Source organism: Pieris napi, chromosome 12 (assembly GCF_905475465.1).
Source record: "Pieris napi chromosome 12, ilPieNapi1.2, whole genome shotgun sequence".
NCBI classification, from domain to species: Eukaryota; Metazoa; Arthropoda; class Insecta; order Lepidoptera; family Pieridae; genus Pieris; species Pieris napi.
In genome coordinates this window covers 5243764-5258351 of record NC_062245.1, presented here as the reverse complement: position 1 = coordinate 5258351, position 14588 = coordinate 5243764, and the positions used below count along the sequence as shown (strand labels likewise).

General features: G+C 33.5%; 1 protein-coding gene across 2 annotated transcripts in view; it reads left to right on the top strand.

Moving 5' to 3' along the window:
- LOC125054677 (octopamine receptor beta-2R) overlaps positions 1-14588 on the top strand; it is a 121517-nt gene that overhangs the window by 78500 nt on the left and 28429 nt on the right. The window contains exon 3 of one of the 2 annotated variants that reach the window (XM_047656693.1): positions 9061-9079. The exons of the other annotated variant lie outside the window; for it this stretch is intronic. The gene's annotated coding sequence lies outside the window, so the exon portion shown is untranslated. The remainder of the gene's footprint in view (positions 1-9060; positions 9080-14588) is intronic. 2 annotated transcript variants of the gene reach the window in all.

Genomic DNA, 14588 nt, shown 5'->3' with positions numbered 1-14588 from the left:
ATCACTTGCTCGATGACTGTGGTTGTGACAGGACGTATCGCACAATGTGGTCTAACGAACGCGAATTAGAGTTAGAGTTAAAGTACAAAATAAATGAATGACATATAAAAGGTAAAACATACATACAAGTAGCAATTTACAATTTTGGATAATATTAAAACTTTATGAACCTAATTACCTATTTCTGTTGCGGTGCATAGTAACCATCCACCATCTTCTTCTTCGCCATGGCTTCGTAATTTTTTTTTTTATGGTAAACGTGAAGAAAATTATAATAACTTATTGCACAAAGACAAACAGCAGCAGCGGTTTCCACGTCCATTATTAACGGTGTTTTAAATACAAATAACGTAACGAGTGTGTACAGGCTGCGCTCTTCTCTCGGTCCTCTCGGTCGAGACTCTCGGCGAGAGGCTCTCGCCGAGTGTGTACAGCCACCATTATACTATGTAGTGATGTTAATCTTTTCTAAACATTAACTTTAACATTTCCTTAACTTATATAGAATAATGCACTTTAAAACAATTTGATTAATTACATTCAAAAATATACATTCTCAGTTATTTGTGGTGCATAAAATTATAATAACCCCGCGTTTGTGAAGCAGAGATTGAAACGTTTAATTATTTTGGCGGGAAACAGCGCGACGCCATTTTGTGCGGGATAAACACTATGACAAATGGCGTAGATAAATTATTTCGTATTTGTTATTTACTGAATTTTCAAAATGAATTTAAGTGTCGCGTCTTTATAGAGATAAAAGTTATCACAGTTAAATCCGTGAGGTTCAGTAAAAATGCGTGATGCACTTTTGATTTCCAATGTTTATAAATAACCATAGATTTGTATGAAAGGTCTTTAATTATGTAGTAGTTACGTAGTTTAATAGTGATTAATTATTTTATTTGTACTTAATGTGTATGTTTTTCGATTAATTGTAATTTTTTTTCTATTGTCTTCACTAAGACAGCATGGAACATTACGATCTAGCCTAACTTAAGACTAATAAGTAATTTAAGTCTAACCTAATAAGGATTTTTAACATAATAAAATGTCCAATAACACTGCTTACAGTCTCTATTAAAGGGAAGCCACTGTATTCTTGTGTTATATATTTTCACTCACTGTTTAGCACTTAATACTAACGTGCACTAAGACCAATTCATTAGTTCAAATGGTTTAAAAAAATTGTTAGATATAAAAAATTTTGGATTACAGTTTAAATAGTTTGTCCTGAATTGGGGTAAATAATGTTCTATATGGTTCTACCGTTTATAACGCTTAAGTGAGAGTAATCGGACCTCTTTCAGCAATTCTTCCCTCTGACATCATAACTCATATTCATTGTTGACTCGGCCTTTCTTGAATGCAACTCCTATGGAATGCGAATAACCTTCTTTGGAGATATTAAACGGAGTATGAATAAAATTCAATAGAAAATGCTTAGATGAACTTAGATTTTAATAACGCTTAGTAATAAATTCTAAAGCATATTTGATGATTGAGATGTAATTTATAAATAATGCATTTATAAATAACTAGCTGAACCGGCAAACGTTGTTTTGCCTTGTATATTAATTCTAGGAAAAAAATTTTTAGTTCAATAAAAAAAAAATTCCATAATAAAAAATAGGGGTTGATCGTAGAGGGGTGAAAATTGGGGGGTATGTATTTTTGTATGTTGTATCATAAAAAAATAAAAACAAAAAAAAATATCTGAAAAATAAAAATAATTTTATTGGGGTGGACATTAACATTTAGGGGTTTGAAAGATATATAGTATCCGATTTCAGACTTACTGAAGATGTTTAAAAAAAATCATAAAAATCGGTCGAGCCGTTTCGGAGGAGTATGGGAACGAACATTGTGACGCGAGAATTTTATTTATTAGATATAGTTTGGAACAGTGTAGTTAATGACACCTGGAATATTCAACCCAAAGGGGCTAAATTAACGACAAAATTGGAAAGCTAATTACAAAATATTACAGGATTGTAGCACAAAAGCTAGCGCGGCCGCAGGGCAGGCCGAAAATAATAAACTGCAAAAATGAGGAGAACTTGCGGTTCAAGTGCATAGGCGCAAAGCAGGCGCAAGCGCAAGGTGCCAAACTTTTTATTTAAGTATTCTATTTATCCATTTTTAATTACTCACTCTCTCCTGGCTCTGTAAAGTGTCTGGGAATCCAATACAAGAAACTTCCAGCGCAATCTTCTGCCAATTACTGGCTTTCAGTATTACTTTTAACTATTATTATTTTGCTAAATATCGAAGAAGTGAAGCTTCACCAAATTCTTTCACTTATCTCTCAAATACGCTACACTTACTTATCTATATATTTACTAAACCGACACGATGTTTCTACTGATTATATATATAGCACAGACATTTCATTAATATGTACAGCGCGTATTAAATTAACGTTTAATTCGTGACCCATTTAACATACTATATTGGGACCGTAATGTGACCGCAGAAGGCTTGCGCCAACTCATAATTTTATTAAACGATTGTCTAAATTTATTTTACGGCCTGTTTGATGGTTTTGTTAAAACAGATTCATTCTTGTTTCTTATTCACTGCTTTTCATGTATATTCTTTGTTTTAATCAACTTCTTTAGATGTTACTATTTTTATACTCATCGATACTTCAAGACAGCTTTAGATTTTAGTGTTTAAAAGGGCTTTATTAGTAGCCGAGTAAGTAATACATATTTTAAATTATTCGTTTTATTCGTTCTTATTATCCATGTCTACCACGAGTAAAGATGGCAGAAACCAAGCCTAGACAGTCATATATAGTTTGAAATTAAATAAATATTTAGGCAAATACGATTTTAATCTTAATCTCATTAATAAATCGTAAAATACAATACATTTTTTCCGGATATTTTGATAATTCGACTTCCGCGTCAGATTGTCATAAAATATATACCCATGCGATATTTATTTCAATGCGCAAAAAATTGACATTTATTTTAATAAAGGAGCGGTTCCTCCTACTAAAAGTAACTTATGCTGTTGCTGTAAAGAAATATTTCTTTATGGGTAGGAGACAAACGAACTGCCGCCCATGGACACCTGCAACGACGGGTGCATGAGTGTGTGTTGCCAACCATTGAGGGAATGAAATGCTCTGTTTTGAACACTCCTAAGTCGTAAGATGCAATAGCAACTGGTTCCACAAAGTAAGTAAGTTCAGAAAGTCCCTTTCTGTGACGCTGTGTACGCCAGGCGAGGTAATAGATTAAATAATAATAATGTTTGCAATTAAAAAAGATTTAACGTGTACTCTGTGTACAGATACCGGCAAACTTCTTGAGCATTAAACAAGGGAGTGGGGGAAACTTTACGCATTGTATCGCAGCGCGGGACACAAACGTCAACTGATTTACCTAAAAATCGCTTCTGCGCAGGCAAGGACATTTGTTCAAGATGTTTGCCGGTATCTGTATTCTCTGTAATTTTAGTTAATTCATCTCCGGCTGAATTAACTAAAATTACAGGCTCCGGCATTTGTTTGTGGCAAGCTAAAATTTCCGATTAATATTCAATATTTTATGATTTTAGTAAACCTCCTTGCGGTCGAAGATTTGAAAGTCTAATGAATTTTAATCAAGTACCCTTCAACTATTCAAATTTTGAAGTTTGCTGATCCCAAAATATCGAAGCTTTTTCAAAGGATTTCAAATTAGTTTTTAAAAGAATTTTAAGGGTCATGAAAATTTGTATATTTTATATTTAATCAATTAAAGATATTTGGATGCCATGTTGGTCTACTGGCTCTCGACCCTGAGATCGAGCGTTCGAATCACAGCAGAGCACCAATGTTTCATTTGATCTACGCACTTGCTTCAGTGTATGTAAACATCATGAGGAAACCGGTATACCCTGGACACAAAAGTCTATGAAATAAAATTGATCAACGAAACAGATGAAATCGATATATGGATATAGCGCCACTAGATTATAATAATACAGTGAAACCTGGTTAAGTGAGACATCAAGGGACCTGCAATGTCGTTTCACTTATAGAGGTATTCCACTTACCCAGTGTCTCAGATATACAGGTATAAATAAATATCTGTCTCATTTACAGAGGGTTCCATTAAAAATTATGAATATCGAGCCTTCGCGCGAAATCTTGTGCCTTTTCTTTAATCATCGGTCCACTTACCGGAACGTTTTTGTTACGAAGTTGCTTGACCCATGTTAGCAAACACTGTTCAAGTTCAGGATATTCTGATAAACGTACACGTTTTAGTTTTCCTTGTCCTTCAGAATATTGTGATTAAATTTTATGTTTACTCTGAATTATTCTACAAAGAGTAGATTTTGGCACATTAAATTCGGCACAAACTTCTTCGCGTGTCTTCCCACTTTCATTTGTGTTTAATTTTGCACGTATGAATTTGATTATCATCAATATAAGAACTACATGGAAAGCACAATTAATCAGAGCAAGTGAATGATTATATAAATGGCATATACGGGTGATCGATAAAAACAATACCGGTTTTTTTTTTTAATTCGTTTGTATACACGTCACCGCTGGTCGTCTTAAAATCCACGTGGTTATGGTATGCATGACAGTTCAATTGACAAATTAAATGACCTGGATTGACGTCACGAATCGTAATAAATCAGAAAGCAAAGCTTATATGTCCTTATCATATTTTTATATTTAATAATATTTCAATTGCTAAACTATAAATTTCATAGAATTAAGCTTTGCGATATTACATGACCATTTATATAACACGACATTTTTAATTTCCTGGACAAATTGTTTAATTAAAACTTAAAGTAAACCATTGTTTTAGAGTGAACGTTAAATGAAACTGCTCTCACTTATAATCCAGAAACGACAGCTCCATAACTGTGTTAATGGAAAAACTGCAAGCTAAAGTGTACTTTTATACTATACGACACGATGTGGTAAACGAGATTACGTTGGCATTGTATTGTGGTTTTGTGTTTTAATACTGTTCTATACAGAAGGTATTTATTATAATTTCTAATATAATAATAAGCCTAATTTATTCCTTGAAATAATACTATTTACAAAAGCTACACACATACCTACTTTTATACAAAATTAGCTATAGATTCCATTTCCACTTATTTTTTTGAGGTAGTGTATCAATAATTTTTGTTTTACCTCTTATTTCTGTATTTCTTATCCATCCTTTAGTTTCAAAAATAGTACACTGCGTTTCATTCCTCGTTGACAGGTTGTTATTTTGTTAAGTTTTTAATATTTACATAAGCACCATATAGCTCTCATAACTCCATCATTATTATTTAACATGTAATATTGTAATATTACACTAAATACTACATTGACAACTACTTTCGCAAGCGTTCTGGAACATAACATAGTAGAGACGCAGTAGTGTCAAACTAAAATTACCTTCCTATGTTTGTCTGAGCTTCCAAAGCGTGAGATCTACACAAATAGCAGCACCAAAATATAAACGTAAACATTTATGAAATCATATGAAAGCTGCTATATCAATAGAACTACTATAAAAACCATTGATTTTGCATAGCGTTTAATAAATGCGTAAAATCGGATCAGGCCTAAATCGGAAACTGTAAAGGTGATTTAATACACAGGAGAAATGCACTTATAAATCGCTTTACGTTGCAATATTAGAGGCTTTGTTCTCAGAAAAATATTTTCTATAGTAAACTTTGTGTTGGACAAAATATGCATTACTTTAATAATACATGAGCAGTTTTATTAAATTTCTAAATAAAAGCAGCAATTATTATGAGAAAATTGTTTTCACAGTCTCACGGTATTCGCCATGCGCGTCCATTCGCCATAGACTGGGTTTGATTTCCGCGAAACAAAACACATATAGTCACATATACATCTACAAACAATACATCTGCAAATGCTAACAAAATTAAACTAACAACTTCTTGACAATCCTGAAGGCCCCAATGGGTATTGTCTTGGACTGAGCGGCCCGAAGGCCAGCGGTTAGACTGGTCGAAAATCCTCCCTTTCAGTTCTAAATTATTTCTAATCTACTTATAACAAAGGTCTATTTTTTTTTTTTTTTAAGACAATTCACACCAATTGACCTAGTCCATTGCAAGCTGGTGAAGCTTGTGTTATGAGTACTAGGCAACGGATATGTACATACATATTATAGATAGATATACATATAAATACATATTTAAACACCCAAGACCTAAGAACAACACCAAATGCTCATCACATCGATGTTCGCCTCAGCCGGGGATCGAACCCGGGACCCATGGATTGTTAATATAGTTAAATATTTTTGATTGTTACTGACTTGCTATGTAAAATACAAAACACGCTCGCTGACAAATCTGAATTAGAACTTTTAAATGGCCGCTTAACAATTTTGCTCTGGACGTAACAAATGGTTATGAGAATAAAAAGTATTTTTAACGAAACATAAAATCGGTTCCGTATATGAACCTGAAAAATTTATTTCGGGTTTAATTTTTTGTCAACAATGTTTTATAAAATCTAACAAAATATATTAATTACTGTTAATTATTGTATTACATAATTATCTCATTAACAGTGTAATTAATAATGAAGCTCTACGGATTAGATAAGCCCGGCATAAAGACAATCTTCAAGAGTATGCGCAGGCACATTCTCTTTTCCAAACCTCATAGGCCGATTGTACAGACGCGAATACAGCCCTGCGATTCTGTAACTCACTTCACGAACTCACACAGCGGTTTTCGCATCGGCGGTCTCTCTCAAATCAGTCGTGAAGCAGTCATTTTATGATTTGGCATTCTGATAAACAATAAAGTACAAGCTCCCACCGTTTCAGAATGCCAAATCATAAAATGACTGCTTCACGACTGATTTGAGAGAGACCGCCGATGCGAAAACCGCTGTGTGAGTTCGTGAAGTGAGTTACAGAATCGCAGGGCTGTGCAGTGATAATGTGTATCTGAAGTTTTTGTATGAAATTTCGATGTAGTTCTCTTAAGATAATGAGGGAGCTTGTAGTTTATTCTTAATCAGAATGCCAAATCGTAAAATGACTGCTTTATGACTGATTTGAGCGCGACCGCCGCTGCTAAAACCGTTGTGAGAGTTCGAAAAGTGAGTTACGGAATCGCAAGGCTGAAGTCGCAACCTTGGGATCGGGGAATAAATACTCATTATTGAAGCCAGAACCGCCGTTCACTACCGGTGAATGCGTAGGCCGCTTTACATGTTATGAGGTGTTTAAACACGACCTGTGAGGTCGTATATTAACGTATTTTTGTTAGAAAATTGCAAAAGGTTTAATATATTTTGAACCCAATCCGAAATATATTTATTTATCTTACCATTTACCAATAATACGAAAGTATTACCTTATTATCTACATTTTAACTATGATAGAAATAAAGTCGCAATCGATATTTATGGCACCACTAAATTCCAAAGAGAACCCTATAACAGAGTTCCAGTTAAAATGTGAAACTTAACGAAGTACGTAACGATATATGAAAGCCGTGAAAACTGTTTTCAAAGTTACAATTTTTACAATTTTGCTCTGAAAGCTTTTGTTCCAATGTTAAAAGTTGCGTGTAAGCGACTTTGTAGAGTTGCAATGCTTTTTGATGAGAGAAACGTATTTTCATCTTAATGTACCCTATTAGTATATAAAGAATACCAGCCTTTTGATCTCAGATTGCATCGTTTCTTCTATTATTTTTATTTCATAGACAAGTAGGTGATCAGCCTTCTATGAGTGATACACGTCATCGATTTTTGTATTTGAGACTTACGATCGACGACTAAGGGTCCTTCAAGAAAAGAGCGTACCATTTCTTAAAAGGCCGGCAACGCACTTGCGAGCTTTCGGGCAATGTGTGTCCATGGGCGGCGGTATCAATTAAAACCAGGTGAGCCTCCTGTCCATTTGCATCCATTAAAAAAGAAATTGTTTCACTGTTTGACTTCGCCGTAATTGCGTTCTTAGAAAGAAAATTCCGTGAATATAAAGTGATTCAAACGCACGACCACAGTGATGAGCCACACTGCTTTTATTAACAAATACTTTATAAAAATAATAAATTATCATTAATAAAGGAAAAAAATATAATTATTGTCAAAGACAGTAGTGGTTAAGCGTGCCATTGTCTTTGGTTAGTTCGTTCCTGGACAGCACTCATTTATTTTTCATTATTGATCGTTGGAGACTAAGACATGCTCATTTATAATGAACAATCCATTGTCTTATATACTTAAACTCTTTTAAAATTAAATTCTTTCGTTAATCATGTATAATAAAAAAAGTTAGTTTACCTGTTATTTTTGTCTGGGCAGGGTTGGGCTAGTAGCTTGGCACTCTACCTGTGGTCGTAGGTTTGATCTGTAAATATGTGAGGAACATGTATACTTTTTTAGTATAGTAGTTTTATTCTAAGAGTACATGGTCTTCACATATAATTATTTAACTAATGTAAACAAAATATTGTAAACCTATTTTAAAAGAGTAAGTGTGGAGTTTCTTGCCCATTCTTCTTCCACACGAAACTACCTTTTGGAAGGGGAAACTAGAATCTTCGACGTTCAAAATTGCCATTTTAGGTGCTCTAATTTAAATAAATGATTTGACTTTGACTTTGATCCACTGCTGTGCACCAATGGACTTTCTGTCTATGTGCAATGCGCACAACACTCGCTCGTACGATGAAAGACATCACCTGGAAATTGCATGGCATGACATGCCTTAGACCCAAAATGTTGACGGCTTGTGTGAGGAAGATATCTGATTGGCTATTTGGAAAAAGAAATAATAACGAAACCGATTCAGACGCCTCAGGCCCTAGCCTAAACGGTTATAGTGCCAATGTTTTTTTTTAAATTTTTGTCTAATTTTTTCTTTTAAATTATCTTTTTAATAGAAATTGCGTTCGATGTTTGTGTTTAAAAAAGTTTTTAGCTACTATGTATTGTGTAATTATTATTATTATAACTAGATGTATATATATATAAATAACACATACAAAAATAAATGGCAATTATAAATCTATTAAACATAAAACTTTTCTTTACAGATATTCGGAGATACGAATGGTAAGTGTTGTAACGTGGAATAATTCCGTTTTTGCACTTCTCTGCGTTACTCTGTGATCTTTTATAAATAAAGCACATGATACCAAGTCTTTGTGTGTTTGAATGTTTACTTATAGCCAATAAAGTGTAAATAAATAGAATAATCGAATAAACAATACATTATTTTGCATTTCAACTTCACATTACCAGTTATCCCCTAATTACAATTATGAGCTAATTTTAATATTTTTTTTCTTTTTCCCTAAAAACCTTCTTTTATATACATATAATGTATACTTATCTAAATTTCTCTTGTTGGAAAAAGCCTAATTATATTTCTAATATTCATAAGCCCCCCCACTCGCCTAGACATCACGCTGTCTCGCTAGTCCCAACTCCCACCCCTACGCTTGAGTGACGTTTTCTGCTGTAAGCTGATCTGATATTCAATAATGGCCCATAGTTTAATGATCTATAATGAAACCTCAAGTTACAACCTTGAGCATAATGAATGTGTAAATATAAACAAGGTTTCGACAGCTTTTTCGACTATCTAAAACTATTCCAGCCACATCGTAAAACGTGAACGAAACCGCGTTTGATACCACGGTTACGGAATTTGCATTTCAACTATTTGTTACCAGTAATCCCCTAATTACAATTATAAGCTGTTCTAATTAATGATAATCAATCAAAATTTGAATGTGTCCTAAATTAGTGATTTACAATCAAACCTCTAGTTATGAGTTAAATGAATGAAGGCTTTTTCAACAATCTCAAACTATAGCAGCAACGTAGACTATGGGTCTGTTTCACAATATACGGATAAGTTCTACATAAGTTCCAAATTAGCTATTTATTACTTATTGGTAGGATAAACACTATTGTTGCGTTTCACGATTGTCAGATAGCGCTATTCGTCACATAAAGTCCATCATAAGTTATAAGTCCGATGAATGTCAAATAGCACAATTTATCTTCCAAATAATTTATTAGTTTTTTTTTTTTATAGAACGGGGGGCAAACGGGCAGGAGGCTCACCTGATGTTAAGTGATACCGCTGCCCATGGACACTCTCAATGCCAGAGGGCTCGCGAGTGCGTTGCCGGCCTTTTAAGAATAGGTACGCTCTTTTCTTGAAGGACACTAAGTCGAATTGGTTCGGAAATACTTCAGTGGGCAGCTGGTTCCACATAGCTATACATACTATATATATATATATACATAGCTATTTGGTACTTTATCCATACATAGTGAAACAGACCCTAAATATACCGTGTTTGTTACCATGGTTATGTTTACTTAAAAATAAAATTTACATTTGCTGCTTCCGGAAACTGGACTGTGAGGTTTCCGTTCAGTTTGGAATTTAATACAAATAAAGAGCGGACCGTATCTTCCTCCTTCTGGTTTCTTCTATTTATTTGCCATAGTAATTTTTGTATGATGATTTGATAAAAGAGTACCGAGAGTTTTTATGCCGGCTTTTTCCTTCGGCCTTTTTTTCATCCTCTGTCTTCTGTGCCGATGAGTAGGGATGTCTACCGATACAAATTTAATCACGTGGAATAAGTGATACCTGTATATTATATTCCATACTAAACATATTTTATTTTATAGTCATTTATAACTGTAATTTTAAAATACCAGTCAAACAATAATTCTAATTGAGACGATTATTTATGACAGGGATTCATAGGTCGTACCGATATTTCGGTATCCGATTTTAACTACTTGTTTACGATATAACGTCAACCGTTTGGGTTTATTAGTCATAATGCCCTTTATCGCCTGTGAACAGCGCTTGGGGCTGCTTGTCACACCGATACGAGCTTGATGATAAATGTATGCGAAAAACTACTTAATTTACATATTCAATAATTTTCCCTTAAGAACTGGTAATATCTTTGGGAGCTTAGGTAAATTCTTCGCCAAAATTTGACTACCACCCGTTGTTTTAAGTACAATCATAAAAAAATCATTGAACAATACAAATAGAAAAATACATGAATAAGTTTCGTGGTATAAAGATTTAATGATTTATGTAAATCAGGAGCTTATGGTTATTATCGAAATATGAAAGAGTTTTTTTTTATATTACAGTGTGTTGTAACAATTGCTCACTTTTATATAAAACATAAAATTTTAATATTCCTATATCTTAGCAATTTGAAACAAAATTGGATCTTTTGTTTATTGGATCCATCATAAAATTACTGCAAACGCAATGTTTTGAGTGGAATTCCTTGCCTTGATAGCCAATTAAGAAATCAGTACTCGTATACAAATAATAATAATATTAACATTTCATTTGAATGATTACTTATACAGAAATTTTAACTTGTTTCAATATTGGTCTAGCCAGGGCCAGATTTAAAGGTCTGTTGGACTCGGGGCAACAAAGAAGCGGAGGCCCCAAATAAATTAACAATTTTTTTCAATTAATAATTTATTTTGAAACCAAGTTTTAAGATTATTTTAGTATTTAACAAACATATAAAAATATATTTAAAAAAAAGTCGATTACCAGTCGGAATTTAAAATATTAATTTTCTCTCTTTTGTGGGGGCCCCGGTTGCCCTCCCCTAAATCCGACCCTGGGTCTAGCAGTTTTAGAATTCGAGAAACGAAATGGAATACAGGATCAAAAGTCTAAATATTTAAGAGTTGAAAGCCCTTATATAAATAAGGGTACAATAGGTCAAAACGAACGCTTATATCGTTTTTTTTACTACCGTTACTACTCCTGCTCTAGCATACTAAAAATAAAAAACTGTAACACTAAACTTTAACTTGCGTGATCTGTTATTTGAATTTGAGAATCCTTACTGCTTACAGTATTTCATCGCTCTGCTATAAAAACATGCTCTGGATGCTGCAGATGGAGCAGTGTTGACCTGGTGTCATCACCGTGCGACTTTCAACGAGGTCGTAGGTTCGATCCTCTGCTTTGGTCATTCCATGTGCGCATTTAACACTCGCCCGTACCCGACATGGTTTCCTCTCATTCCTTCACCGACGCCTAAGACTAAAAACGACGACGGCGTGTGTCAGGCATAGAAGGCTATAAAGTTGTCTATAAAAAAACAAATCATCACAAATCAGGAACGCCATTATTTTTATTCTAGGTGCACTAATCATACTTTATATCTGTGCACTGTACCCCACGCCTGAAAGTTTCCACTACAAAATGTATAAATAAAAAAACTTTAGAGGTGTCACGGGACACCCGGATGGAAGGAAATTCCTTTCGATTAATTTATATGTTAATTGGTATCATAACAGTATGATAGATTTTCTCGAGGTGTTCTCAGGCGGTCACCCATCCAAGTACTGACCTCGCCCGACGTTGCTTAACTTCGGTGATCGGACGAGAACCGGTGTATTACAATAGCAAATAGCAAAAAAGTGTCGTGACAACTTTTCGTAAGAATTTTTTCCGTCTAGCCCCCTTTCACAACGCGCGATAAGGAACTTCGTTCCAAAAAGCATACTTACTAGAAAAAGCCTGCTAAACAGAAAATTATCGGTTAAGTTATACTTTAAAAATCAATATCGACTTGCGAACTGCAAGGTGAAACCAATTTCCACCGATGTCGTGGATATTAAAATAAATAAATAACTTATTGTTCGTTCGGACTTTTATCGATATAAACGTATAATGACGAAAAATGTTATTCATTAATCATAAACAATAAAGTATCGTTAGCAATTATTTTCTTGGGAAAGTGTATTTAAAATCTCGTTTGTTAAATGTCGTTTAATCAATACTATTATACTAGGACAGTACTCATTCGCCACTGTCTAGCAAATTGTTTTATCTGTCATGAAAAGTAATATGTGTAGTTCTGAGACAAATGGAGGTTTTAATTTGGTCTGTATGGGATTAAGTTGAAATAAATATAACAAGAGAAAATTTAAAGACATATCGAGATGATCCTTTGATCAAAATCAGTGGAGACTGTTTTCTCTAGAGAACAGTCTTAGTTTCAACAAAATCGGAAGAGAAGTTTTTAGATAAAAGCAACTGCCAACTGCCTGACAATCATTTTCAGTTTACATTTTTTAACACTGACGTGACCTTACCATAACCCCCCCCCTCCCCTTTCTTCCTTCTCTTATTAATATTAGCCAATCACCACTTCAAAATTACCCGCTTTTAGAGTTCACTAACCAAGAACCAACCTAACGTTTAAAACACTAAAAGGTTCTAAAACGTTTCAGCTATAATTTTATCGTCATAAAGAGACATAATTATTTATTAAAACCCTTAGGGCACAGACACACTTGGCGCTTGTCCAGTTTATTACTTCACTTAGGAATTTACGATCCATCAACTTTAACAGCTATTTTATGAACGTTAATCAAATTGTATTTAAGACAAATAAGTTTTAAGAGTTTTTTTCTTTGGGGGACCTGGAGTTAGTGATAGAAAAACTTTTTTCATAGAATAATGATTCTAAATTTGTTTTTTTTTGGAAAACATATTATGTTGAGAATGTCAATCACTTATTATTATTGTATATAATATTACGCTATTATTATTATTATTAAAGCTTTATTAATCCATACAACAATTGGTTAGTTTACATTCCTTAGAAATTAGTATTAGTTAAGTTAGTATGAGTTTTAAACAAAATTTAAGTTTGATTTATTTTTAATTTTTTAGTGGTCTAGTTTTTGTAAAAGCCTCCTCCATATTTTTCCATTTCTCTTTGTCTTGAGCAACATTCATCCAGTTTTTCCCGGCTAGTTCTACAATGTCATCTGTCCATCTTTTCCTTTGTCCATATTACGCTATTATACGACGACAAATCCGATCGATTTTTTTGCTTGTTTATAACTTTGTATAAATATATTATTTATTAACCTAATCAAAGCTAGACCACAGTAAAATTAAAAGTGTTAAATTAAATTTATTCAAATTGTCTTGCATTTAGAATCTAAAACTTTTAAAAATCGATTCAACGATTAACATTATCTTAGATATAAAACAAGCAAGATTCATAACAGAGCCTAGTGGAGATTAAAGAGAAAATTTCAGGTCAATAAACGGAGGGTAGATTAAAAAAGTTTTGACCGATACCCGGGAACATGGTTATTGAGAAGCAATTTAAACTAGAATGAACAATGAACTCCTGTTTCTGAAGCGCTGATTACAGCAAAATTAAACAATGAAATATCTAGCTGTTAACATACTTCGATCAAAGTGTAACTTGAATACGTAATAACTTGGTTTCACCCGCTGTCGTTTATTTAAGACCAATGCGTGCACAACCGTTGCGGATTTGTTTCAAACTCCATAGTTAAGGTTAATTGAAATTAAATACTAGATAACAAATAATATTTATAGAAATAACTTGGTAGATTATTACTACAAAATATTTACATAGGTAAGTACGAGTATGTTCCGAAGTAAGAACAGGTAAGAAATAAAATTTAGATTGTATTGAACATGCAAGGCAACATAAAGGACCGATTCCTGTTCCTGACACGCTAATTAAAACAAAAGTTAATTAAACAACTGTCA